Source organism: Cyanistes caeruleus, chromosome 1 (assembly GCF_971803275.1).
Source record: "Cyanistes caeruleus chromosome 1, bCyaCae1.hap1.1, whole genome shotgun sequence".
NCBI classification, from domain to species: Eukaryota; Metazoa; Chordata; class Aves; order Passeriformes; family Paridae; genus Cyanistes; species Cyanistes caeruleus.
The window spans coordinates 137,056,666-137,084,285 of record NC_141701.1 but is presented as its reverse complement, the minus strand read 5'-3'; the positions used below and the strand labels follow the sequence as shown (position 1 = coordinate 137,084,285).

The window sequence follows — 27,620 nt, the reverse complement described above, 5'->3', positions numbered from 1 at the left end:
CAGCACAACTTCCCTCTGCACCCTGCAGATTCCTTTGCCATCTGGGATTCCTCTGGCCTTCCTGATTTGACACTTTCCTTGCTGTTTCTGGGATCAGGGAACACACATTGTAAATGTTAATCTTTTACAACTTAGTTCCTATAGTACTGCATATGGCTTTAGGATCACTCATGGCCTAATCCTGAAGGTGTTCAGCAGCTCAGTGAAATTGGTTTCTACTGCACAGAAACTTGTAAAGTCCTGATGGGTTCCTGCCTGCATGTGGAGACAGCTAAAATACTTTCACAATCTGGTCCTTGCTTTGGCCCCTAGCTGTTTTGTTCCTCCTGCTGACTGATGACAGTGAAAAAGTAGGATTCAAATCAGGTTTTAAACCTGCAGACAGCCTGACTGCAGTATCTTGTCTTGCTAAATGGATGGTCTTTTTCTGCAGGTCCAGGACTTTTTTTCATTTGAGATTCCTCTACCTGTTATATCTTGTCTTCTTTTGTTATTTTTCCTACTGAACAAATAGAGACCAGCTGTGCTAGCTTAGAGTCATCTTTAATGACATCCTCAAGGAGCTGTGTGGCATCCCTCAAATCCTTATCAACAACAAGCCAGAGATGCAGTGCAGTAGCCTGCATGGATTGGAGAGAGAACAAGCTGTCCCCAGAGCTGCTCCCAGAAACCATCACCACCTTCCTCTTCCTCCCCTGGGAAGCTTCATAATCAGCCATAGCAGTGGCTGTGAAAATGGCTACAAGAACACAACATACAGGTTCCAGTCAGCAAGAGCAGGGGTAGATCATCAGAAGGTAAACAGAATACTGAGCCAGTTCAGAAATACTGTATTGGTGGAGCCTACACCAGATCTGGCTACAAGCATCTTTGGGGGATCACACCAGAGGACAGAAGTTTGGGCGAAGGGCCACTGCACAGAAACAGTCTGTCTGGACTCAGATGCATGTCCCAGCTTGCACAGAATGTTCTAGACTTGCTGCATCTGTCCTCTGGCTACCAAGATAGTGAGTTCATGGTTCCACATGGTTGCTCTCAAGGCCTCTTGAGGGTTTGCAGAGCAGCCTTTTTGTAGGTTCAGGCTTTCTTCCTACAGGCAGCCTAGCTCCAGGGGAAAGGGAGACTTCCAAGATGTTCTCGTGCCAGCCTTGATCCCTTAGTGCTGTGGCTTCTTTGACTGATGTTCACACAAAACTGAGCACTGCTGTCCTTTGTGGAGTTGTAAATTGCAAACTAATGTTCACTTGCCAGAAAGCTCTTCCTTCATATTGCATGTGACCCGCTGTAGCACACACAGACACAAATTTTTTTCCCAAGGCAACTGGCAAGCAGTCCTAATCCTCATCCTGTTCTCACTGACATGTCCAGTTGTATCTTACACATGTGAAACACCTTTACAGATGTTTGCAGCTAAGACACAAACTTCCACCTCTGCTGTATCTCTACTGCAAAACTGGATGGGTCTTCTGATGTGTTGATCAGCGGTGTGTGGTGTATGAGGTTGAACAGAGTGACCTGCTCAGCAGAAAGGGGCTGTGCATGCTTCAACCCCAGGCAGCTCCCATACCTCCCAGCTGTAGCACACAGATTCCCTGCCACAGGACCCAAGGCTTCATCTCTTGTGCTGTCATATCTCATTGTGTCCCACTGCAGAATAAACTGAAGCACTGCTGGTGTAGATGTGACCCTTGAGGTGGGTGGTTTCTTGTCTGATACTCACCTAGTGGTTAAGGTAAGTGTGTGATTGCCACCAGAAGCAAGAAAGCAGCACTTGGGCAAAATGACAATGGGAATTCAAAGAGGAAGCGGTCAGTGTTTGCTCATATCATCTGCAGAGCTTATTTTTTCTTTGTTGCCTAAATCAGGAAAATCTATTACAGTAGTAAGGAGAAGGAAATATTTCTTTCTGCTTCTAAGCATGTGAATCACACTCCCCGCTGGCAAAAGCTGCCCAGCACATTGTGTTCAATGATGTATAGAGCCTGCAACTGTACACTGCACCCGGAGCAAAATGTGTAGCACTACCGGAACCTGGGAAAGGATCTAGCAGGACAGGCACCAGAGCTAGCTAAACTCCAGCTAGATCCTGCTTTGGGTAGGCCTTTGCTTTCTTTTTTTTTTAAAAAAAAGGTAAATTACACCAGTATTTCATTTCCTTTTTCACAAATGAGAAGTTTGGTGTTTTGAGGATGTGGCCAACTTCTGATGAGTAATGTTTTGATGATGAGTGTGACCATTTGGGAATTGATAGATAGAGAGAAGGGGATGTGTCTTCCAGTGGCAGGTATGTTGTCATGCCCTACTTCTTTCCAGGTAAGCAGGGTCTGCACACAACAAAAATTGGCTTCAGTGACTTGTCAGGACTGCCCATGTTTCCTAGCTGGTTATGAAAGCTCTCACAGCTTGTGTGTAGCCACACTGGAATAGCATTTGATGGAGCTCCAGCCTGATCATGTCAAACGAGCTCAAGATAAATATCAGCTCTTGACAAATATGAGTCTTTAATTTACTTTTTGGCTTTGAAGCTAGTGGAAAGGACCTTCAAGGGATGTTGGCAATTATCAAATTTCTGTTAAAAGCATTTTACTTCTAAAGCAGCATCTCTAAAGAAGCACCAATTGAAAGGAAGAGGGTTTTTCTTCTTTTCTCTTCTGGTCACTTCTGAGCATTTATAGTATTCTTTCAACTTCCACTGTTTCCTCCTTAACTTTATTTTTTCTTTTTTTTGTTCCTGTGATATAAGTCCATGACAGTAAGTATAGAACATAGTTAGGGGAATCTAAGTTCACAGGGAATGCCAAATCAATTTCATATTTTGCACTGAAGTCCTGCTTTAGCACTTCGTTGCCAATGTTTTCCAGCTATATACCTGCCAGTCTCCACACCACAATAATCTCATCATATATTCTTAGGAATAATTTTGCCTACTGACCATAATATAAAACATTCCTTGCATAAACCTTGATATATATTGCCACAGATCTAGAAAGGATAAGAAACTCACTAATTGTAATTTGAAAAATTCCTTTTTCTGCTTGTCTGTAAAGATCAAGTACACAAAAGCATGAGATCCTAGCCTCCAGCATTTAGAGGACCTCAGGAAGTTTTGGATTAATAGGATAGAAATCCTATACCAAGGTGGAGCTATTACCTTTGCAATTACTTTCTAATCCCATAATATACCTTCAGTTTTGTCTTTCGGGGATAAAAAGTCTCTCTTGGTCCTTCTTCCTAGAGATTGTTCCAGGGATAATGAACATTGACACCTGTTTCTGACAAGTCATCAAATCTGGTAGTTGGAAATGTGGAAAGAGCAGCTACCAGTACCACTATCATCAGATGGTCATGGCCGAGCAGGCTTCCAGCCCTGAGCACTGGCATGCTACTGCAGGAAGTTGTTACAGTTGTGGCCTGAACTACTCAGTCTTGTTTGCAGTGGCAGAGAGGACTCTCAGGCTCACTACTTGGGTGGCAGGACAACTTTAGTGGGAGAGATCCAAGAAAAAGCTGTAAAATGCTTGAAGCAAACCCCGGGAGAAATTGTAATGCCTCAGCCCAATAGACCAATCACAAAAAGCCTGTTTATGTGCCTGACTTTATGGGCACCTGAGCATCATTTGTATCCAAACGTTAATTACCATACTTGTCCAGAGATGCAGCCACCGTGCCAAATTGAGCAGCTCCATGCTTCCTTCTCACCTAACATAGCAGCAATTGTGGTAACTTTCATTTCAACCCATGCAGATTTGTGTAACAGCCTAGAGGCTGGGGCTCTTGCTCTGGAAATAAGCCACCATTTTAATTCCCTTCTCAACTGAAAAAAATTAAGTCAACAGTTCCAATGACTGCAAGTCAGTAGGCTGCAAAATTAGGAGAGAAGGGAACAAAGTCCATCTCTTTCTGAAACTACGTCAGGATAAGTCCAAGAGTGATGTGGCTAGGAGGAGAGGAAATGTAATGGAGCCATTCTGTAGTCCATAAATTAGGAATTTAGCTAAATGTAATCCCAAAGCAAAAGAGATCTGGTAGTCACTGAGGTAGCAGTGTAATCTCAAAACAAAAGGCGTATGGGGACTAGTCCCATAAGAATATAAAATCTTCAGCAACCAAAGTTCACCCATTCCTGACCTGAGTTCATTTTTCACAGACTGCATCCCCCTCCTGTTGCTTGTGGGCTCTGCTCACAGCCCACTGTTACCATTTCAAGAACAGTTAATGAAAATTTTCAGGTTACTAAAAACAAAGGCTGAGACCAGATGTAAAATGAGCAAATAGATTTTCTAGGTCACATCAATCTTCATTTGCCACTCTCAAATCTTAAAAATAAAATGCCTGAGAACTTATCTCAAAAAAACCATAATTAAGGAGGAAAACTCTAAACATCTTGTTACGGTGGAAATAGGTAAAACCTCCTTTATGGAGCACTGTTGTATCTCTGGAATTTGGATGGTGTATTTCTTGCAAAAAAAGACTTTCTGTCAATGAGAAATCCTCTCCCAACCTGTACCTCGGTGGCAGCAACATTCTTGAGCCACTCCATTCGTTCTCTTTCATGTGCTACTGATGCGTATGGAAAAGAGAAAAGGAGGCACAACAGACTTTCATCTTAGTGTCTGCCTGACTTCATAAAACTATGAGCCCCGTCAAACCTTATTCTTCCTGGGAACCTCAGGGTAATTCTGAAAGACTTTACAGTCCTCTCTTTGAACTTCTGCACTCATTTATGCTTTATTTTCTTTTAAAAACAGCAAATGGGAAATGAGTTGTCCTGTTGTGATTTCCTCCTGCCTGTTACTGAGGGAAGAGGCCCCTTTTCAGCGGGGTGCAAAGTGTGAGCTCCAGAACTGCCACTACCTCTAGTGGAGTGGAAGGATTGAGATCCAGGGAACCCTTGGAATGTGCAGAATGCTCTCTGTGAGGGTATTTAATGCAACATTAAATAAAAGTCCTCATACTGCTCAGAACAGCGGGTCTGCTTTTCAAGCACTGGCTTCTGAAGTACAAGCTTTACAGGTAATGCAGTAGTAACACTGCCTGCCTATTACCTGCTCTGAAATTCTCAATTGCAGTTAGCACATGTCTTGAAAAATTCATTCTGACTGAGACTGGGGTGTCAGATTAGGGACATGTTCCTCTGATGCTGTGAGTCAGAGGCTCTCTTATTCTTTATCTGTGGCAGTGGGAACACAATGAAGGCTGCATCTATGACAGTCACTTTATTGAAATGCCAGGCTTATTGTATTGTACTGCCTGTAAAATCATAGGAAAGAAACTCCCTAGGTATTTTTTTTCCTTTTTTTTTCTTTTTTTTTTTTAATACAAACATGTTTGAACCAGGGCATTCCTGCTTCCTGTAGCTGCCAGGTCCTGAGCACAAGATTCAATGTTTTCCTTTTACTTGCTATAAAATGCTTAATCAAAGCCTTCCCTGCTCTGGTATAGCTGTTTCTTTATTTATTAATGTAAAAATATGAATTACTGAACTTCAGCCTTGGCAGATAAGTGAAACTGGAATGAAGTTTCAGCTCTTTGGTTTCAGAAGGTGAGTAAATCTCTGGTGGAGTTTGCACACATGGTTGGAATAGTTCCCCTCATTTACCCTGGCACAGCTCCACCAGCTGCTGCTGCACTGCCCCGATTCACACTTCCAGCAGCAGGGAGTTAGAAACTCAGGGGCCTAAGACAGCCCCTGAGTAACTTTTTCATATTACTTGTCCAGCTTACCTTTTAAAATAGAAAATTTAGAATCATACATGAAGAAAATGGTTATTTTTCTCCTTGGCTATTAAGAGTGACTTGAGAGAGAGAGGAAGGAGCTGTAAGTGGCACACTGAAGCTGACCCCGAGAGAAGAAATTAAATAACAGTACAAATATCTTTTGTCTCTTGAACCAAGTCACACACAGTATTTCTCATCTCTTTCACATAACACCCTGGCAATAAGGAGCTCCTTTTAACCCGGGAGCTCACACCATCTGCCCATCACGTCTCCCCAGCCTTCCTCCTGCCACTTGTCCACTTCCTGGCATGTGACAGAGAAAGTCCGAAAGTGAAACCTGGCAGCTGTGTCCAGGAGAGATGAATGCCTGGCCTCCCCAGCTGGACAAAGGGAACAGCACCCACTGGAGAGGGGGCTCCATCGAGGGTAGCTGCACCAGGATGCCTCCAGTCTGCCGGAGGGGATCCCCAGGCACCTGGAGATGACGTAGAAAGGAGCAATGGCACTGGACTGCAGGAAGGAACTGGGAGGGTAAGGGGATGTGGGAGAGAAATCCATAGGAAACCAGCTTCTGTGAGCTTCACTGTACACAGCGGTGGAGCCTGACACCAGACAGGCACTAAACTAAAGAAAATTCCTTAAATAGGTAGATGTGCTCTTTCCAAAGTATCTACTGGTAAAAAAAATTAAGCCAGTTAAAATAATCTTCTATGTTAGTATCCAGCAGTACAGCTTACCCTGATTTACCAGTCTAACTCCAGCCAGCAATGTAAAGCTGGCATTTTATAATTAAGGATGGTTGATTTAAGTGTTGTTTGACATACTGTCTGCTTCTGAAAACCAGGGAACACAAAGGTGTCTGCTCACCTTTGGAAAAGGAAATAAATATTAACTTATCTGCACAATGTGTGAGCGGATCTAGCCCTGTTGCAGGAAACTCATTAATCTCACATGGAAAATAAATAAACCAGGAGAGAAAAGGATGGGTGGGATTTCAGCTTCCTCTATTTCCGTAAATCGTTATTTTATATCAACAAGAGCACGCCAAAGGTTTTAAAGAGGAAAGTTCCTGCAAAGAACAAATAACTTCATTAAATCTTTTAAAAGTTTTGCAGTGGAGGGATAATTTAGGGTGGCATTGGGAAAACTCACCTGTTAAATGCTGCCAGATAGTTCCTGCTATTACACCACATTTTCCATTGCTGATGCCATTGTCAGTCCTCAGCCACCAGGGCTCACATTTTCCAAGGCAGGTGTCTGCCTAAGGCTGGATACGTGTGATGCATGTGTGCTTGTATCAAGAATTGTCTCAGACTGTATATAAAAATGTCAGCCAAAATGCTTTTGCTCTTCAACAAGTACAAGTTTCTCTCGCATTAAAAAGAATGGCAACCTCATCTTTAGACGGTCCCGAAGGTCCCATACTTGGGAGAAAAAGCATGAAATTTGGCAGGAGTGCTTTAGCCACCCTGGATATCCAACTCACCCTGGATGAATTATGAGCTTTAGTAAGATCAGTTTGGTCTTGATAGAGTTTCATAACTTGGTGTTTCAAAGATCCTGCCTTCAGTGATTCTGTGCTAATGTGGAGCTGATTTAGGTGGTTTCCTTCAGCAAGGTTCTCATTTACTACTTTGGACCCTGTGGCTGCTTTGGGGAAATCCAGAAGAAATAATCACCCAAGGAAGGAACAGGCTGGAGAGGGAGAGGTGTCTGGACAGAGAGCATGGGGCAAGGGAAGAAGGCTGGAATGAGAAGTGAAAGATGGTGATATAGCACAGCTGGTGCAAGACAGGAATGTAGCAAAAGAGATGCTGGATGGAAGAAAGTGATCAGAGGGCCTGTGGTCACTGTACGCACAGTCAATGACCAACACATGTGCCATAGGATAAGATAGTTTTCTTTGCTGACAGGGATCAGCTGACAAGATCTGACAGGAGTACTGACAGAGCTTTTAAAATAACAGTTTTGAGAGTTGCAGAAAGCATGGCTCAAGCTCAGTTTCAGTCATGGAAGAGTTGGACTTTCAACAAGCCATGTTAAAAAAATAAATAAATTGGAAAATGGGTGGCTGGCTCTTTACTTCTATAAAAATATGACCCTGCACCTGAAAACAGCCACTTGGTCAGTGGTGCTCTTGCTCTTTCTTCACAGGTGGGACATACTGTCCCTTAATGCCTTGTAAATTCAAACACTCACTGAGATGCCTTTAATATGGCTTTGAATGTTGGCCTTTCCCAAAGACAGACATCTGTGACTAGAGTGGCCAGCACTTCCACAATCATCCATGTATTCATCATACCTCTCCATCATTCTAGATCTGCTCTCACATCATTTGCAAAATTAGAAAGAGGGAAAACTGAGTGGGCACTGAGTGACCACCAGTTCTCTCTCTGACCCCAGCAGTTTATTCTCTGATCACTAAAGCAGCTTAAAATTGAGTCATTTGTATGACATTCACTGCCAAGACACAGTGGTCCTTCAGATTAAACCATATTCTTTACTCATCTGGGATTGTTAATAGTAATAATTTCTAACTTCAAAATATTGCTATAAATACTCTTCTTTCAGGTTTTATGACAGCCAGATCATTACGTGCTGAGGACCCCAAAAGCTATTCATCACAATCCAGAGTTATATTTCTATAAAAATGTAAAGCTTATAAAAGCAGGCTTAGTATATTTATGAGAAACAAAGAACTTTTAATTTAAGAACTAGTGAGAATGCCAATTTATGGTCATAGGATGGGTGTGCCACTAATTCAGGCAAATGTCTTCCTGATATGGATACAGGCTGGAAAAGCAAATGAAAGCCAAGTGTGAAAGAGACAGCCAGCCTTAAGGGAGTGCAGGAACATCTGCAATCAAATTAAAATAGCAAATATCAAATTAAAATAGATGACCACAGGACAGCTTTTTTGCAGTATGTATTTGGCAGAGCAGGCAGGGGGTAGTTGAAATGCTGGTTTGGATGGCAAATACACAAAATTCAAATCTGAATTCATAAACTTCTCTTGTGTTAGTTGGAAGACAGGAATTAAATTTCTGAGATGAAGCTTGGGGGACATTGAGACGGCACAAAGTGGAAAGAAAAGAGAGCACAAGTCAAATGTAATGGCTCATCCCTGCTTTCACACTGGACAAAGAAATAGCAATGGTACAACTACACTCTCTACACCAAGTATCTGTACTGCAATTCCCCCATTTTTTATCCATACAGAATTTTGATGGAAGCTTTTATAATGGTTTGGGTGCTGACAGACATTGCTCTCTCCCCTAAACAGACTCCCTGACACCTAATAAGAGCTGAGCTCTTGTAGTGTTTCAGTGTGAGGTCACCAATTTTGATTTCTTTCTTCTCTTCACAATTTTGTGCCTGTTTTCACAAAATTGAACTCACCTCTGAGTAAATTCAAATATATTTGAAACCTGAGTCAATTTTAATTCAAACTTGGTAACAAATCAAATAATTATTGGTAGACACAGACATCTAAGCCTTGATTCTTTGGAAACTAAGCAGAAAGATAAAAAAACAAAAACCAAACAGAAGAAAAGAAAAAGAGAAGAAAAGAAACTAAACATTAAAAGCTCTCCTAATATTTTGTATGTACTGAGAATCTGAATTGGGTTAACCCAAGCACATCAAAAGCTAAAAGTTATTAGGATACCTTCAGATGTCTCTGCAAAATCCTCCTCCTCTGCACAGCTATTTCAAAAGCTTCAGCACAGTGGAGGTTCTGCAGCTGTGGAGTGCAGTCCTTACACGCAGTCCTGTACCCTGCATTTGTTTCCTGCTTGCTGATGGGAGCAGAACTGCAAGAAGTAGTTTTGAAGTCTGAAGTACTGCAAACAGTGAATCATGGCTTCAATGGATCATCTGTCTGAAAGCCGTCTCAGCAGTTTTTAGCTGTTTCTGACACCAGTGGATCATTACGAGCTTCTACTGCAATGAAAGCTACCTCCCCAAAATACCACACCAGTCAGCCTAAACTCACATGCTTGGATTTTTCAAAAAGGAGTCTTCTCCTTCGTACCTGGATATACAGCATGAGCATGTAATATTCTCTGGATGTAGTCTAAACTCAGTGATATGGTTTCATTTACCAACTATTTTGGGGCAGGAAAAGATTTTAAAATATTTTAGAAATTACTTACCTAGCTGGTTGTATAGGACTATATTGGAATTAAATTTTCTGTCTTTAATTCAGATATTAAGGAATCAATTAAAATGAACTATACTCATTTTTGATCTCTATCTCAAGTATCTTTATGAACATTACACAACAGATGCACTATACTGAGACCCACAACAGAAGAACTGGAACTTTTACTCAGGGGTGCATTACTCTGATTCAGGCATTAATGTTTTCTTATTTATTAAAAGTTGGCCAGGGGAAATCAAGAATCCTGGAGAAGAAATTATACATGTTTCTGATCATCTTGATATATGCCTGAAGAAGAAACTACTATTCCCCAAACAAAAATGGGTAATTAAAAGTTATGCTTTGTGACTCCAGAATTTGAGAAAAAAAATCATATGGTGTCTAATTAATGTCTATGTAAGTACTTTCATGTCTTTTCTCAAGAGTAAGATATTTATAGCCACATACAAAAACAAGAAAAAGCCCTAAGGGAACACAAACAAAACCCCACCACCCAGCACCTTAACTGCAGCATCTGCGAGCCAGCAGTCATGGAATACTTGATGAAGTGCTTAAGGCTAGGAAGGCTGATAATGAGATTTCTTTTAAGTTCATAGTGCTGCACATTAAAGAGACATTGCCAACCTGATTTTGAAGGGAAATAATATTACATATCACAAACAGGCTGGGTTGGTTTTTTTATAATAGAAGAGTCCTTTTCATCACCTTTTGCTGGTGTCTAGAAAGACAAACAGGTTTAGTAAGCAACAGACTTGGCCCACAAGTTTTCCCTCAATATTTTAGCATTTTATTTGTGTATTTAGTAGCACTGCAGTTCTGATGCTGTGTTTGGAGAGTGCTTCAGAGTGGTTCTAAGCTCCTACTCGATCAGTGGGCAAAAAGCTGAAACTCCCCAAGGTAGTACCTTACACAGCATATACTAAAGGCCACCTGCACACAGTGACACAGACTGTACACAAAGTGCTGACACATGTACAGCATAAACAACCTGGAACCAGTCAGTCACACCTCTCTTTCTCTCTGGCCTGTTCAGTGGTAGAACCTACCACATTATTTGCTGCAAGATTAGCTATGGTATTTCCAGAACTACACATGGATCATCAAATTGAAGAAAAGTCAGTCACTTACTTTGTCTACTTTTCAGATATTTTTTATAAAACCAAATCATATTTTTTGGTGCAGAAGCCTTTTACAGAGGGGCTATCATGTTTCTTATAGAACAGCATATGTGTAGGCCTATGCTTATCTGAACATAATTGCTTACAGAAGTTTGTCTGCAAAAATGTCTTTGAACCCTTTCTGTTGGCCTTTCTTATTCTAAATGGCAGTGAAGTGGTATTGTTCCAGCTGCCTGCATGGACTAGTCCAAAGTAACTTCCCTGTTTTTCTTGTCTCCTATAATTTTTATTCAGCACCTGCTGTGAGGAGAAAAACTGTGAGCTGCCAAACAGGTAGAACACATAAATGGATCTGTATTCAGAAAAAAATACATTCCAATAGTACTAATATTGCACAACCAAACACTAAAACTTGACAAAGCTAATTTTGTAATTCTAACTTTTAGCATAGTTTTTGCTTACAACATTGCATATTTATTTTTTGGGTCTGGTGTGGGTATGAAACAATTTCTGAACCAAAAGTATGTTATCTGCCAGACCCTTGTTCCCATTCTTGCAGAAGATGGCAAATGAATGGTGAATGATGACACAGGCATGAAGAAATAGAATTGCTTTACAATTATGGTAGCAGAACTCTGTCACTGGGGTAATGGAGTCTGCTTCTGCTAGAAGGTTTCAGCAGAGGAGTTCTTATTGTGCTACTCCTTAGTTTCCTATCTTTTGTTTCGGGTGCTGACTTGATAACCTAGGATTTGATTTGTAGACATGCTGAAGATAACTATAGCTGAGGATGCAGAAACTGTGCTTTGAACATACAAAGTGATATGTAGCATTAAGTATTACCAGGAAAGAGATTGTAAAACTCACAAACTGAAATTAGCGGATATTTTTAATCTAGCTTAGTATGTAGGCTTTATAATGTAGTGCTGTAAGTGCTACAGAAACTGGAAAAGAAGTGTTATCCATGTTTGTTCATCTCCACACCCATTTGATGCTGCAGGGCTGGATGCCCACGATATGGTAAAAAGCTAGTGACAACAAAGGTGTCACTTCAACAGCACTGCCCAGTGCTCTCCTGAGCTGCAGCCACCAAAGTCTGGAGCCAGCCCTCCTGACAGGACAGGTGCCATCCACAGCATGGCCTGGTAAGGTCTCAAGAGGGACATTTTATCAGATTTCCAGCGGGAACAAAACATCAATGCCATTCCAATCCCTATGTTAAAAAGGACTGTCAAAAGAATGAAAGAAAGGAAAGGTATCTGATTTCAGCTCAGAGTAACCCCTGGTACCATCTTATCAAGGTTACATCACCCCATGGATGAAGCCTTCCATCATCCTTTCTCAAAGAGTATCAATGGCAACTGAAGTGTTATTCTGTGGTAAACATTTTCAGTGGGCTGTGTCACACCCAGAGCTCCAAAGAGTGATTCCTACAGTGGTCTGTGTTAACACCAGCCTTATTAAACATATCTGGTCATCACCTAGAAAATGCCATATAGACTCTTAAATGCTGATGGAACTTGGTTGATCTTAAGTGACTTAGATTGGCTCCATCCAAACAATGACATGTTGCTGCAGAGAGAAATTAAGACCAGCACCATGCATGGACCTGTTGTAATGTGTGGCATTACAACCTTCTGCACACCACAAGATAGCTGGAGTTTTTGTTAAACACAACCCCAAGTAAGAAAGAAGATCAGCCCACCTTGAACACTCACAGTTATGCCCATACACCTTGATCAGAGGAGGAAGATCAGGAACTATTTCCAAAAGAAGTACAAGGACCTATTTAAGAAAGCAGTGCTAAGTACAAAAAACATCTACTATTAATTTGATGAATACTAGAATACATTTAATCTACAGCAGATTTCACCATTTTTATCTTGCAATAATTAATATGATTGATAGATTAAAATCATTAAAAGCCATATTGTTACTTGACATCACCAGAATCTCTGCTCCTATTGTCTGGAGTCAGAATGCAGCCAACAGCCTAACCATCAAGTGGTGGCAAGCGGAGAGCAAGTAAAAATCACATTAAAAGATCTAGAGGGTCCACCCTGGAAAAGATGCACACATAGCAAGTGACATTCTTACTTGGCCTGCCTGCAACAGTGTTGCTTCCAGAAGTAGCCACAGTCAGCAAACCTACCCACCGTGGGCTCCCACATCCCTGCTAGAGCCAGTTGAGTGGGCATAGCATGGTGCCCTCTGGCAGTGGCCAGTTCAGCATGCAAGTAGTGCAAGGGTGTCCTGTGACACAATCCTGTGTCCAAACAAGGCAGCGCTCATGTCCTGGGCTCCCTCTTGTCTTCTCAGAGTGTACATTTACAGGTCTTTGACAAGATGATAATTTGGCTATTCTTTGTTTTGTTGCAACTGTTGCCTTTTTTGTTTTGTTCCTCAACGCTCATTAAAAACAAGCCTTTGTATTCGAACTCCAAGCCAAGCCTTTATTCCACATCTCCTTGCCCAGGTATTCTGAACTCCCTCAAGACTCTTTGTCTTGGCTCTCTCTCATCTGGGACTGCTTGCTCTGTCCACTTGCCAACAACCCTGGTTTCTAGGGTCAGTGTCTTTCCTGGGACTGCATTCTCAAAACTCCTCTTTTCAAACCAACTTCTCTATCAGTTTTCTTTTCTTGTGTCTCAGTTTTTTGAGCAGATTTTCCCCCCATCTCGCATTCACCTCTTCAGCCTACAGCTCTAGTATTCTTCTGGATCTTCAGTCTCTGCTAATTGCCATTTTCTCTAATGGCTTCAAAACAGTATTCCTGTCCTGCCAATCCCGAATTTTTGCCCTCTCTGCAAGTACCAATTTTCATCCCACATGCTCCTACTTCCAGTTCAGCCTGCTGGTTCTCCACAAGAAGGCCTCAGATCTCTCTTGCACTGCTTGCCTCTGAATCAGGCAGTTTCTTCCTTCACATTGCCTAGATGCCAACAGAGGTCACTGAAAGTGCAGGAAAGTGTCCCTGCTCTCCATTCGCTGCTTGGCTCCAGCTCATCATGTGGCAGCATTATTGGGAAATTCTGTCTCCATCGTGTAATCTTGGGTTGCACCATGTATAGTGGCTTTGTATGGAGAGTGCATGTCCAGGCCAGGAGCTGAGAGGGGATGGAGAGCCTTATTTGAACTGTGGGAATGATGCACAAACAGGACTGTAACTGTGAGAGTCAAAAGCTTGCTCTGGGACAATCTTAACCCTTAAGCAGTAGCAAGTCTCTCCATAAACTTTGAGATTTGAAATATCCTAAAATGTGGGCAAATGAGATTAGATTTTCTTTGGGGCATAAAAAAGCATCTGACAAAGGCCTTCTTTGCTCAATTTCAAAACAAACTTTCTCCATTAAAAGTGCATTTTTTTTCTATTGAAAACCAATATACCCTTCCTAAATTTAATTTCAGAAATTACTAAACCCTTTGGTTGGTATTTTCCCCAGACAAGTAAAATACCCACGTGATGCAGACAACCAGTATCAGCTTTCCCAGTGTGAATCAGGGTAGCCTAGCACAAGCAGCTGAAAGCTGTGTCCTATACTGGAAATGTCAAACCCTGTGTAACAGGCTGCATGGGCTCTTTAAAAACTCGGCAGAGCTGTTCACCCTACCTTGTGCATGTGTTGGGAAGCAGCTGAAGGGCTGATTCCCATCAAGCAGATTTAAATAGGTTTTCAGCTTAGGGAGAGAAATGCATGTTTGTCTCTTAGGAGCTGTTCCCTCCTCCCATCTCTCCCTTATATGTGCACATACATACACCAAAAAAAAAGGAGCAGAATGGGGATAAAGGTATTGAGGAAAGACAGGCAGGAAAGACCAATCCCCTATAGAGACAGGGCAGCATTTCTGGCAGACCTGGACAGTACTACAGTTTAAGTGAGTTGAAAATAAAAGACTTATAATGAGATTTTGCACTAGATTGGCTGGCTTGTGCTGGCAGGCAGCAAGCACAGACAGCCTGCTTACAATTCACTCTAGATGAGATAAGAAAAAATAGAAACCAAAGAGCCACAATCTGTTATCCAGCCTAGGGAGGTAAAAATGTTGACTTGAAAAGACCACCACTCTCAGACAAAGTGACAGCTCTAAGCTGCAGCCACTTGCCTTTCTCTCGGTCAGATTCAGAAAGCACTTCTACTTGCAGAAAGAGTACAGCTCCCAATTCAGCCTATTCCAGAGCAGGCAGAGAGGAGTGTGAGCACAGAGGAGGGTGGCATTCACCAGCTCTGGTCAGACTCATGGTCCCTATTTCTGCTGATCCTGAGCGGCTTATGGTCCTGTTGGGTCTAAATCGCCTTTCACGGGCAGGAGCTTGTGCCCAAGCATAGAGTGGAGTTCTAGGAAAGCTGAGAAGCAACGACTGCTTCTCCCAGGAAGGAAGAATGGTTTGCCACTGGATTTATCTAGAAGGCCCACTTCTTTCTGGATGTGAGCTTTGCTGCAGCCTGAACTGAAAGCATCTCCACTTCTGCTTAGGAAGAGGTAAATCTGAGACCAATCTCACTATTGCCTGCAAGGAATTTGCCTGTGCTTGAGTCATCCAGAGACAATGAATGAGCATAGACGTTAAGTATCTGGCACTTACCAAGAAGCTTCAAATCTTATGTTGTTGAGGCACTTTGGTTAAGACTACGAACAGTATAGCTGGGTGCAATCCTGATATTAAGGGTAGGTTTTCCATACGTTTTTAGGTGCAAGAGAAAGGTGTAGATCTTGCTGGGTCCTGGAGGAAAATTTATATTAAATTCTGGTGTCTTTCCTGGTATCTGGAGTACACGGCTCTGTTTTTGTCACACAAGCCTAATAAAGAGTAGTTTAACTATCTGATAGAGAACAAGTATGCTTAATAATGACTGCTAACAGCTAGATAGATAATGAGCATCTTTCATCTTACATTACTTATCAGTAATAGGTACTCATTTTTCAGTCTAGAAAATTCTACTACCCAGTAAATGCACAAGTGCGGGTGACACAATTCTCAGGCACTGTGACTCCTGTTCTGATATTCCCCTGTTTGCAGCCACATAGCAAGATCTGTGAACTGAGAGGGCGAAGTTAGCTCCACAGCAACCCTCTTTCCCTCTGGGATAGGCTGTTTGCCAGAAGCACTCAGCATCAGTTACTCCATGAGAGAATTTAAAACTCAAAACATGCCACAAGTATATGCCAATTTATGAAAAATTGCATCTGGCTCCCATATCTTTATTGGTTAATGTGCTTTTGTGGGACTGCAGTTGTATAATTACTGTTAGTCTTGGTATCATGTCTGTACCTGAGCAGTGGCCTCTTTTCTAATGCATTGCCTAAAAGTTCAGGTCAGTACATCAGCTGTACATGATGATAATTTAGTATTTACTAAAGGGAGATCTGTTTTCTGTTCAGTTCCATGCACAGCCCAAAGGGAATGGAGCAGCAAACTGCTCCTTGCCTTAGCACTGGGGAGGATTAGACAGGGCTTTGTGGAGAAAATGTAGGCAAATGAGATCAGGCAATCAGAAAACAAATTAAAATGAAATGATAACTGTTTATCTGACTATATTCTATTTTCTTCATGCTTCTTCTGCCTGCCATTCAAAAACACAGTAGGTCTCATTCCCCAGCTTCTGACTTTGATCTCTTAGCATCTGACTTTTCTTCAGTCTGTGAGGGGAAGACTAAAATCCTGCAAATGCAGGATCACACTCATGAAACAGCACATTCTTGGCTTGCAGCCACATCCAAATTCATTAATAATAGTATTTTTCTGTAACTGCCAGGAAAGATAAAGAAAGCAGTGACATTTTAAGTATCTTGTGATGCAAACAGTTCACCCTCCCAGGAGTTCAGCAAAGTAAAGTGGAAGCTTAATTAGGGATGATACATTCTAAACTTTGCATTCATTGTGTCTTTAATTCTTTCACAACTCCTCCACAAATCCTGAAGTTGTTTTGTAAGAAACTTTTGCATCAGCATTTAACTCATAAATATACCCTAGTTTTGAAGTATTGTAAACTACTGCATATTTTCTCCTCTCCTAATACCATTTTAAAATATAATATTAACATTAAGGAAGTATGAAGGACATGACTGCTTTTGGTACAGTGCAGTTTGGTGGTGGTAGGTGGCTTAGTTGAGCAAATCCAAACCCTTAAACAATATTACATAAGATACCAGTAGGTGTGCTAGGGATCAGGAGATGGCAGCAAAACTCTGAGGAGAAGTTTGGTTTCTGGATGCCAATAATGGAAGTATTTTAACTGCAAACTAGGACTGATAAAGCATGTAAAATTCTAGTAAGAAAAACAAGGGATGACCAGGCACTGATCATGCAATGAGGAATTACACAAAAATCTATTGAATTTTGTGAATTGAAAACCAGCGACCATTAAACCTGAAATAGCGTTAACAATTAATATAATAACCTGATAAATGTAACTTTTCAGAGCAGGGAGACTCCAAGTTGAAGAAGGCTCTGACAGAACTTCTCAAGCTGGATGGAGAAGCATCAATGGATGTTTTGCAAAGCTCAGCAAATTGGACAGTAGCCTCATGATTGGTCAAGTTTATATATATATATATAAGAGAAAAGCTTATCTAGTATGGTTTGGAAATAAGTCCCTGAGGAAGACATCCAGGAAAAGATTCAAAGTAAAACAAAATTTGAAGTGTAAACCTGACAGGTAAATTGTTATGAGACAAATTGTTGTATTTCTGCTCAATCACTTCATTTAGTTTCTACTTCATAAGTGAGAACTTGGTGGTATGAATGGCAGAAAGGATTTCAGCATGGTTTGCAGTAAGGAAAACTTTAACATTGAGCAAGAAGAACAAGACATATATGGAGTAGGGACAAAATTGAGCTTGGTTATTTATCAAAATTGCACAAACATTCAAAACAGCTTATGCACAACAAAAACATCCACGGTAAGCTCACCAAGCATGCAGAATAAAAAGGTCAAATCTGAAGATGTGTGTACCTCTATGATAGCTGGATCTCGAGGAGAAATTACCATATACTAGAAATCCTAAAGGCAGTCCCACAGAAAAACACTGAGTAATGGCTGAGTACACTGAAGGTTAGTACTTAGACAAAGAGATCATAGAGATCATTGAAGATCATAACTCACTCAGAGCTCAGGTGGGAGAGATTCCATGGAGGATAAAGGAGTTAGTGAGCACGGGGAATTTTTCAAGAATGCTCTCCTGGAAGCACAAAATATTCATCCCCTTTAAAGGCAAGGAAAGTAGGTGGAGCAAAAGACCCACTTGGCTTAATTCAGAGCTTGTGTGTCTGCTTAAAACTAAAAGAGACCTGTACCAGAGACAGAAAAATGAATGAGTACTCATTGAGAACTACCAGGGCATGCAGAGATACAATCAGAAAAGCAAAAGCTTGAGCTGAAATGGGCCAGAGATGTCAAAAACCACAAGGAAGTGTTCTTCAGGTGTGTAATCAACAAGCAGAAGCAGAAGGGAAATACTGGCCCAGAGTTAAACAGGAGAGGTGTATTAGTCACCAATAATACTTCAAAGGTTCAAGGCTTTCTTCACCTCTCTTTACCAGCTCTATTGGGCCCTAGGCCTTGGGAACAAAAATCCAGATTGATGTGAACACAGACCCACCATCAGTGAATGAAGAGCTGGTGGATGAACTCTACAGGAACTTGATCCCTACAAATCAATGGAGCCTGACAATATCCACCCAAGGGCATAAGGAGTTGGTTCATGTTTTTATGAGGCCACTCTCCACAAGCTTTGAGAAGTTGTGGAGACTAGGTGCAACCCAGAAGACTAATGTTACACCCATTTATATGAAAGGCTTAAAGGAAGCTCCAGGAAATTATAGGCCATCAGTCTTACTTCAGTTTCTGGGAAAATTATGTAACGAATCCTGGGGCTATCAGATGAATCATGTAGTTAGGAAAAGCCAGCATGGGTTCACTAAGGGTAAACCATGTTTGATGAACCTGATCACCTACTACAACAACGTAACCTGTTCAGTTGATGTGGGATGAGTAGTAGACATTATCTACGTGCCTTTCTCCAAGGCTCTCAATACAGTTTCCGTCAGGCTCCTCCTAGAGAACCGAGGTGTTATGGTCTCGACGAGGGTCCACATGGTGAGTGGGGAGCTGGCTGAGAGACTGCACCCAGAGCAGGGTGACAAACAGCTCCTTTTCAAACTGGCAACCTGCCACAGGTGGGGCCTCCCAGGGATCAATATTGGGCCCAGCATTGTTTAATATCTTCAAAAGCAATCTGGATGATAGTGCACCCTGATGAATTTTGCTTCCCTAAACTGAGTGGGAGACTGGACACTTCGGGATGAAGAGCCAACCTGCAGGAAGACCTGAATAGGCTGGAAGAGTGAGCTACCAAGAACCTTGTGAAGAAGGACAAGTGTAAAGTCTTGCACCTGGGAAAGTATAATCCATGAGTGCAGAACAGGTTGGGATCTACTGGCTGCTGGGGAGAAGCTCTGTAGGAAGGAACCTGGCTCAGGTGGACAAGTGGTTAAATATGAATGCACAGTCTGCCACTGCAGCAAAGAAGCCAACAGGATCCTGGGCTGAATCAACAGAGGCATCACCAGCAGAGATAAAGTTGTTATTATCCCATTCTACTCAGCACTTGCCAGACTACACCTGGAATAGTGAATTCAGTTTTTGTCCCTGCTACACAAAAAATAGGTGGGCAGCTGGAGAGGGTCCAGAGAAGGGCCACAAAGATGATCCCAGGGCTCAAAGCCTGCCACTTTAGGAAAGGCTGAGATGACTGGGTTTGCTCAGCCTTGAGATAAGAAGGCTTAAGAGAGACCTGATGGAGGTAATGGTTCTAGTATTCAAAGGGTGGCTACGAAGAAGATGAAGAGTCAATTTTTAAAATGAGACACATGGAAAAGACAAAGGGTATTAAGTACAAGTTACATCTGCACAGATTCCGATTGGACACAAGAGTAATATTTTTACAAGAACAACCAACCACTGGAGTAATCTCCAGAAAAAGGGGTAGATTTCCCAACTTTGGACACGTTTAAGATTAGTCTGGGCAGGGTGCTGGGCCATCTGGTCTGGATGATGCTTTTGCCAAGAAAGGTTGGACCAGATAATCCTTCAGGTCCCTTCCAACCTAGCATTCCATGACTAATGCTATAGACAGAAAAATTTTACAAGGTGAAGGGAAAAAAAATTATGTATTTAGACTTTTATAAATATAATGAAAGAAGAAAGTAAAATTACCTTATGAGAAGCTAGAAAAAATTCTCAACCTAAACCAACAAAAAAATAATGTTCAACATATTTCAAGATCTATTATTGAATACAAATTATATTTCTATATATAATATATATATATCTATTAATATTCATACTACTGTATTCAAGCTCCACATGCCCTACACAAGCATGACAGATTCCTACTCTATCAGTCAGAAATCTGTAACCTCTAGAGCAGTTTTTTTGCTTTAACAAACTAGGATATTACTACAAGTTGCATCTGTAATAGGAAGACCAGGCAAATAACGTGTACACATGAATGTGCGTGTTCTTTCAATAAAATAATTTGCATGATTCATTTACTACGCCTAGATAGCAATACTTCAGAGTACTGCTGAACAGAAAAACTTCAGAAGGTTTTGCAATTATAATAGGAAAAAGTGAGAAAACAAACTAAATATGCCTTTAATAAATGAAACCATTTTAACATATTTTCCAGTATCCTTGATTTGTAATGACTGAAACATTATATTTTCCAGTATCCTCAGTTTGCAATGACTGAAACAGATATTTTGCTGGTTCCAGTTCCACTCAGCCAGTCCTTTGTGCTATCCACAAGCCTATCTGCTGGAATACTATGAAGATAAAACAGTAACACAAAAAAAAACCCCAAGTATTTAAAATGCAACAGAAAAAAAGATGTCTATGACTATTTATTTCACTTTCACCAACAGTGTTGGAATTTGAGATGAAAAATAGGATATTATTTACATACTCATATCAGGGAAAAATCAAGGAAATAAACTTGGCTGGAGACAGCTGTCCTAAGTATTTTTGGAGCAAATCAAATAGATGTGATTGAAAAAAAAACCCACCAAAGCTGTTTTCTAGAATTTTTTCTAAATAAGCAAGTCTGGTAAACTCTTCAGTAAATGTAATGTACCACAAACTGTGTGCCACAATCCAGAGAACACAGCTTGAACGCTGGGAACAGAGTGGGAGACACCTGAGATGGGTCTGTTAAATTATGCAAGAATCTCAGCTATGCACAGCAAAAGTGTCAGTGTCAGGAGGTGAATAACACCAGAGCAGTTTCTAAACACACACAACTAAACATAGTAGAAGCAGGAGTTCTGAAGTTGTCCTGTAGGGCTGGCCACACTTTGAAGAGAAACTGGCTCAGTTTCACTTCCCATTAATGATTGTATAATATCTTTGTGCCAAATACAGCAATTGCCTGCATGGAAAAATAATTTTAGGAAAGTATTTAATATGTTTTTAACTGCCTTATAACAACAACCTAGCAACTGCAAAGAGAGATGCCAACACCTTGTGATGGGCTAAATCTTTAGAGGCAACCAGGATGATTCTGTGGATGGAATGTGTACAGTGATATGCAGACATGGTACCACCTGAGATGTTATTCTACTGTTGCATCCCCCTGACAGAGATGTAGGACTTTGCCTTTGCAGATTTCCAGCCATGTCAGCAAGGCAGAAGAAAATACCCCAGACATCAAAATATCTAAAGTGTTTTGGGGATCAGTGTGTCTCAACAACTTCTTGAGTGTCTCATTTCTTTCTGTCATTTTCCACCAGAAAAAACTCTGGGAAGAAATAAAAACAAGCAGGTCATCTAACTAACCTAAATTTACCTCCCAAAACATTTCTTTCTAGTCTGGTTCTTAGACTTTCAGGTTTGGACTGATTTAATGATTTTCAGATGCTTAACCAGCATCTGAACCATCTGAAAACCATCTTTATGATTTTCAGAGTTCCTAACCAAAGTCATGCCAAAAAAAAGTTCTTTGAAGATGAAGAAAAGCCCCTGGATTTGGAAAAAGCACTGACCTGTGGAAAGTTCTTCATTGTCTCCTTAGTTTCATTACATTTGCTATTAGTGAATGTTCAGCTTACAGGAGCTACTTTGCTTTGGATTTGTGGAGAATACGCCCTTTTTCAAAACCAATAGAGGGCTCAACTAACTCTTGCCAAACTCTACAGTAGGAAAGGAAGGACAATACATGGATGGGCACAATGGCAATTCATCTTTCTGCTGGAAGCTGTGTTGTGGAGTTTTGTTGCTTAGTGTCAGCACTTTCATCCTGGGGAATTTAAATTTCTCTAACAGCCGGACTGCAACTAAAAGTCTGCATATAAAGTATCAGAACTCAGAACTATTAATTTTTTTATTAGTTTTCCAAATGAGGTTAAGTCTTAAGATATTAAAAAGTACTTGGGTGGCACTCGGCATAACAAGAAGGAAATTATTAGCTTGGCATTTGTTTAATCTTGTAAAACATTTCTTTAAAAGGACAGTGAGATGAATATTTAAAATGGGATCTCAAATCCCACAAAAAATATGTATTCATCCAGGAACTGAGCTACATTTGATGTGTCTAGCTTTTCTAGGCACTGTAATTACTCTACTAGATTTGAGAATAACTTATTCAAAATCTAACCATGTATGTTCAACAGGTTTCCTTTCAGGAACGCTTCAGCTGCTGATGGATCACAAAAGGAAGGACCATGTCCTGTCTTTGAAGATATGGATAAAAGGGAAGTAATTGTTAATGATTTGCTCATCTAAACAAAAAATGATTGACAACATAATGAAATCCTGTAATCATGTAGTGTTCTGAATACTGCAATTTTAAACTGAATAGGAACAAATGTCAAATGAAGCTGAATGTGAGTAGTTGCATTATACACTACAGAACCATATGTCTAGTAATACAAGACATGAGAGGAAACTGTAACAAACTAGTCCTCTGGAACTGCTTACGTATTGCAATGAATTTTTGCCACAATTAAGCGCTTCATTCAAAATGCTGATTGAAGACAATGCTGAAAGGCCCCTCTCAGTGCAGGAGAATTACAGCTGTCCAAAACCACCTGTAATGACATATTTTGCAGATTAGCCAGGAACTAGCATCATTACAGCATGCTGTAGACTAGGGAGCACTTCTGCAGGCTGGCACTCCAGTGCACTAAATACTGAGTTGTGTGGAAGTTGGACAGCACTGCTGCTGCAAACACACATGTTTATAATACCAGTATATTCCTCTGCTTGGAAAAGAAAGAATCCTTAGCATATTTTATTATTTTAAAAGCAAACCCAATAAAAATAGATTCACTGAACGAGTAAAGTCTTGTCATTAACACACAGGTAGGACTGCAGCCTCTTCTTTTGGAGAAGCCATCCAGCTTGCCAGCTGTCAAGCCCTGTCCATCTCTCAAGAACATACCAATAGCCTTACTTGTCCTGCTCGTCCCCCTGGCTCCTACCTGGAGCAACGCGGTGTCCCCCGGCCCCGCAGCGCCGGGAGGTCCCACATCAGGGGCACACGGACCTCAGGGACCTCAGGGATCGCGTCTGGTTTAACACTGGGGATTCAGAGTGAAACAGAACAAGAGGAAACAAAACCCAGTAGGAGAAGCAAACCGAAGTATTCTTTTTCCACCGAACCTTTTAAGGATATTTTTAATAAACATTTGAAGAACATCGTCGCATTACCACAAAATAGTTGGATTGCTGTGAAATAATGTGGTTCACTGCTAGCATGTGCACTAAACAGAAGGCACGGAGCTGACAAATGAATTAATTAGCTTTGCCACTGCTGCTTTCTGCGCTTGGACAAACAGCTGCTGCAGATCACTGCTGTTCCCCTGCACACAGCTCTGACCGATGATCTGCAACCTCTGCCTGCAAGGTCTGAGGGTTCTACTGCTAAAAAGGTCCAAACAAGATGCGAGTTCATATATCCAGCAGTTTTAACGAATTTCTAGAGAGGAAAATATGTGCATACAAAGGTGCTCCAACTCAAAGACTTGAAATACATTGGCATAATAAATAAACAAAAATAGGAAGAAACTTAACAGCACAAATGGTAACTGTGTAAAGAGCTCTGCATTCGCTTTCCTGAGGAGCCGTAATCAATTTTTGGCAGCCCCGTTGGCGGACCCGCGGGCGTCTTGCGGCCCGCGCTCGGTGCGCCGTGAGGGGGCTCATCCCTGAATGGGGCTCATCCCTGAGGGGGGCTCATCCGTGAGTGAGGGGGGCTCATCCCTGGGTGAGAGGGGCTCATCCATGAATGAGGGGGGCTCACCCATGAATGAGTGGGGCTCATCCCTAGGTGAGGGATGCTCATCCCTGAATGATTTGGACTCATCCGTGAGCGAGAGTATCTCATCCACGCGGGCTCCCGGCGCGGGACCCGCGGCCCAGCCCCGCCACACGGCGTCACGCGCCCCCCGCGGGCGGGCCCCGCCTCCGCCGCGGGCCAATGGCGGCCCGGCTCCGCACGGCCCCTCCCGCCGCCAGCCAATGGCGCGCGGGCCCTGAGAGCGGGCGGGCCGTGGGCGCGCGGCCGTTGGGCTCCTCGGGCCCCGCCCCTGTGGGCGGTGCGCGGCGCGCCCGGCCCGGCCCAGCTCGGCGGCGGCGATGCGGAGCCGAGGCGAGAGGAGCCGCGAGTAGACCGAGCTGAGCCGCGCCCGCGCGTCAGGCCGGGCCACAGGTACGAGCCTCGGCCCCGCCGGGGTCCGCGAGCTGGCGAGAGTGGCGGCGGGGGGTTCCCAGGCGCTCGCGGGGCTGCGGTGCGCTGGAGGGATTTCCCGCGGGAGGGGTCGGCGGGCGAGCGAGGGGATGCGGCAGGTGCCTGGCTGTGGCCGCTCGGTGCCGGGAGGGCACCGGTTCCGAGATGGCCCCCGTTCCCCGCCTCCCCGGGGAGCCCCCCGTTCCCCGCTCCCCTGCCCGCGGGGCTCCCTGGGGCGGGCGGCTCCGTGCGGGCAGCGCCGCGTCCCCGAGCCCCCCCGCGGGCAGCGGCGGCCGTGCGGGAGCGGGCGGGGGAGCCCACGGTGGATCTAATCACGGCGAGTGCTCCGGCTTTTGAAACCTGCCGGGCTGCCGGGATTCGTTGCGCAGAGCTCGTTCTGACAAGTAATGGATGTGCCTGAGCCATTAAGGGACACCGGGCTGCGCAGCCGGGCTCTGGGGACCTATCAACTTCAGTTTATGGGGTATCGGGAACAGGAGGCGTTTTTCTGAATTGGCTGGTAATAACTTAATTCACCTGTGAGGCCAGCTCCTGTTAATGCCTACATTTAATCTGTGTGGAGCAATAAATGGCTATTAATTTGGCGCGTTGCAATGCGGAGAAGGTAGATGATATTTGAGGAAGGAGCAGGGAAGAGCAGTAGGGGCTTTTGTATGCTACTTGTGTGCTTTCACTTCTGAATTCCTAGCTTCGCAATGTTTAGCCTGTGTTTATAACAACCTGCCTTTCTCTGCTTCCAGAGCTTTTTAATTGATTTGATTTCTTAAACAACTTGCCATATCTTTGCTTTCTTCCCTCTAAATAAACTGTTGAATAACTTCAGGGGCAATAGCTTTCAATGATCATAGAATTGGCAAAGTTGGGAGAGATCTTGTAGTTGGAAAAGATCAAGTCCAACCATGAACCCATCAACACTGTCATTGTAACACTTAAAGCACTAAGCCATATCACCCAGCAACAGAATTCTTCCCGTTGAAGAAGACTGAACAGTCTGGACAGTGGCGATCGACATCATTAGACCTCATGGTTGTCTTTGGTAGTTGAATTCAGAATTTGTTTTTTACAGTTAGGTTTTCTGGATGAGACCTAGAGTTTTTATTTTAAGTTTACTTAGCTCAAGAGCCCCATTTTCCTGAGGACATTGTTTGCACACATGTAGGTATTAATTTTAAAATATAGTAATTAGAATTTTTCTATGAGGTATTATAATCCATTATCAAGTCCCTTTTATGCAGGGATGTTGTATCTTGGCCATATTTATAGAAATATTTCACTTAATTTGCTACTAGGTTATTCACTTACTGAAAGTATTCTTTGTTCTTAATTGATGTGGATGATCAAATCTATAATCTCACTTAGAACTAACATTAGGATTTTGCTAGATGTCACTGTTTGGATTAAGATTTTTTTGCATTCAGGGTGTGTGACTGCAAGTAGCTTCTAAAAGCTGTCTTAAAGCAACAGTTAATTTAGAGTTTGTGATTTAATCGTGCAGAGGTAGGAAATGAGTGAATGAGAGTCGTCGGTTTCAATTGTGCCAGTTTATTCATCTGTATGAAAAGGAGTAAACCAGTAACCTAAATGCTGAGGAGGCGATTTAAATTATTTCAGACATTGACTAGGTTTGGACTTTATTGTGAATATGTTTATATTTACATATGTACACTTAAAAGGAGATGGGAAATCCCAGAGCTGCAGATTGCTGTCAGCTGGCAAAGTACATCAAGGAATGGTTGCTGTATGTTCTCTGCTGTATGAACTCTGTTCTTGTTCTCTATGCATCCTCTAGCAGTACTTATTAGAAACAGGATACTGTGTCAGATGGACCTTGAACCTGAGTTAGTATTGCGTTTTTGTGTTTGTAATAAAATGTTTTCTGTGTAGGAGCATGTCATTAGGAAGTTAAATTTTAAATTAGGCAGGTGTCAGAGCTGGAAGTTTTTAAGAGTACAGTATAAAAGTCAATACCAGGTACAGAAAAAGCAGGGTAAGGAATGTACTATTGCTTTGGAAGTTTATTTGCATTTTTGTTAACACCCCAACACCTGATAGGAAATGGTCACAAGTATGTTTTATAAGTGGCAACTTCCAGTCTTTCCTGAGTGCCTAATAGGAATACTGTGCTTCTCACGAAGATAATGTTAAATCTGCTGCAACTCCCATTTTATGATGTTGCAGTGTTGCCTTTCACTGAAACTCCAGCCTTAGTTCTGCTTTCATGCCCTGAATCTTCCTTTTTTGTGTGCAAGCACCTGGGCCACCCATGAGCTTTTCATTTATCTCTACCATGTCGAGGGGAACAGAAGGGATCTATAAAAACTTGTTCAGTAGCATCTTCCCTCCAAACTGGTTCTTCTTTGTGAAGTTTTACTGTGGAACTTGCTATGATAATGAGTGAAAGCAGGAAAAAAAATCCAGTCTTGCTGCTAGCAAAGTGTCTGTTAGTTGCCTTCTAGAGTATGTTTTGGAAAGTTGCTGCAGTGAGTTAAGCAAGTTTGACCATCTAGAACCACATGAATTATGTGTAGGAGTGATGAAAGCTTCCCACATAGTTGTGCTAATGCAGTTTAATCCCAGGCTATGGTGTGTATATTCTTCCTGAGCTCATCTCCTGCTTGCTGCTGGTTGTTTGTTAAAGAAAACATGGAGTATATTAAATTGTGTCATCCTAATTTTAGTCTTAGGAGTACAGTAATATAGCTGAATTTATTTATACCTGCTTTTAGTAGATTGTCAGCATTTCTATCACAAGTGATATCATATACTTATCTAATACAGTACCTTGCCCTGTATTACAGAAATAGATGGGGCCCAAACATTACTTAATACACTTCAAATAACTTTTACACTGCAGTATCCTTAAAAGCCCTTCA

The 27,620-nt window shown here is 42.1% G+C and overlaps 1 protein-coding gene and 1 long non-coding RNA gene across 8 annotated transcripts in view; one reads left to right on the top strand and one right to left on the bottom strand.

The window, feature by feature from the left end:
- Positions 1–485: 485 nt before the first annotated feature.
- On the bottom strand, positions 486–24,447 carry LOC111924107 (uncharacterized). 2 transcript variants are annotated; one of them, XR_015279048.1, is made up of 6 exons: positions 24,301–24,447; positions 22,977–23,086; positions 22,654–22,729; positions 15,584–15,721; positions 12,704–12,783; positions 486–2,731 (listed from the first exon to the last, which is right to left on the bottom strand). It is a non-coding gene; the product is annotated as an uncharacterized LOC111924107 (long non-coding RNA). The 2 variants fall into 2 exon arrangements; XR_015279047.1 differs by lacking the exon at positions 486–2,731 and adding an exon at positions 10,081–12,570.
- A 102-nt stretch (positions 24,448–24,549) lies between these two features.
- The window catches only part of MPP7 (MAGUK p55 scaffold protein 7), a 148,604-nt gene continuing 145,533 nt past the window's right edge, over positions 24,550–27,620 (top strand). For 3 of the 6 annotated variants that reach the window (XM_086861930.1, XM_086861891.1, XM_086861922.1), the window contains exon 1: positions 24,550–24,708. The gene's annotated coding sequence lies outside the window, so the exon portion shown is untranslated. The remainder of the gene's footprint in view (positions 24,709–27,620) is intronic. The other 3 variants (XM_086861961.1, XM_086861942.1, XM_086861884.1) reach the window with 2 other exon arrangements.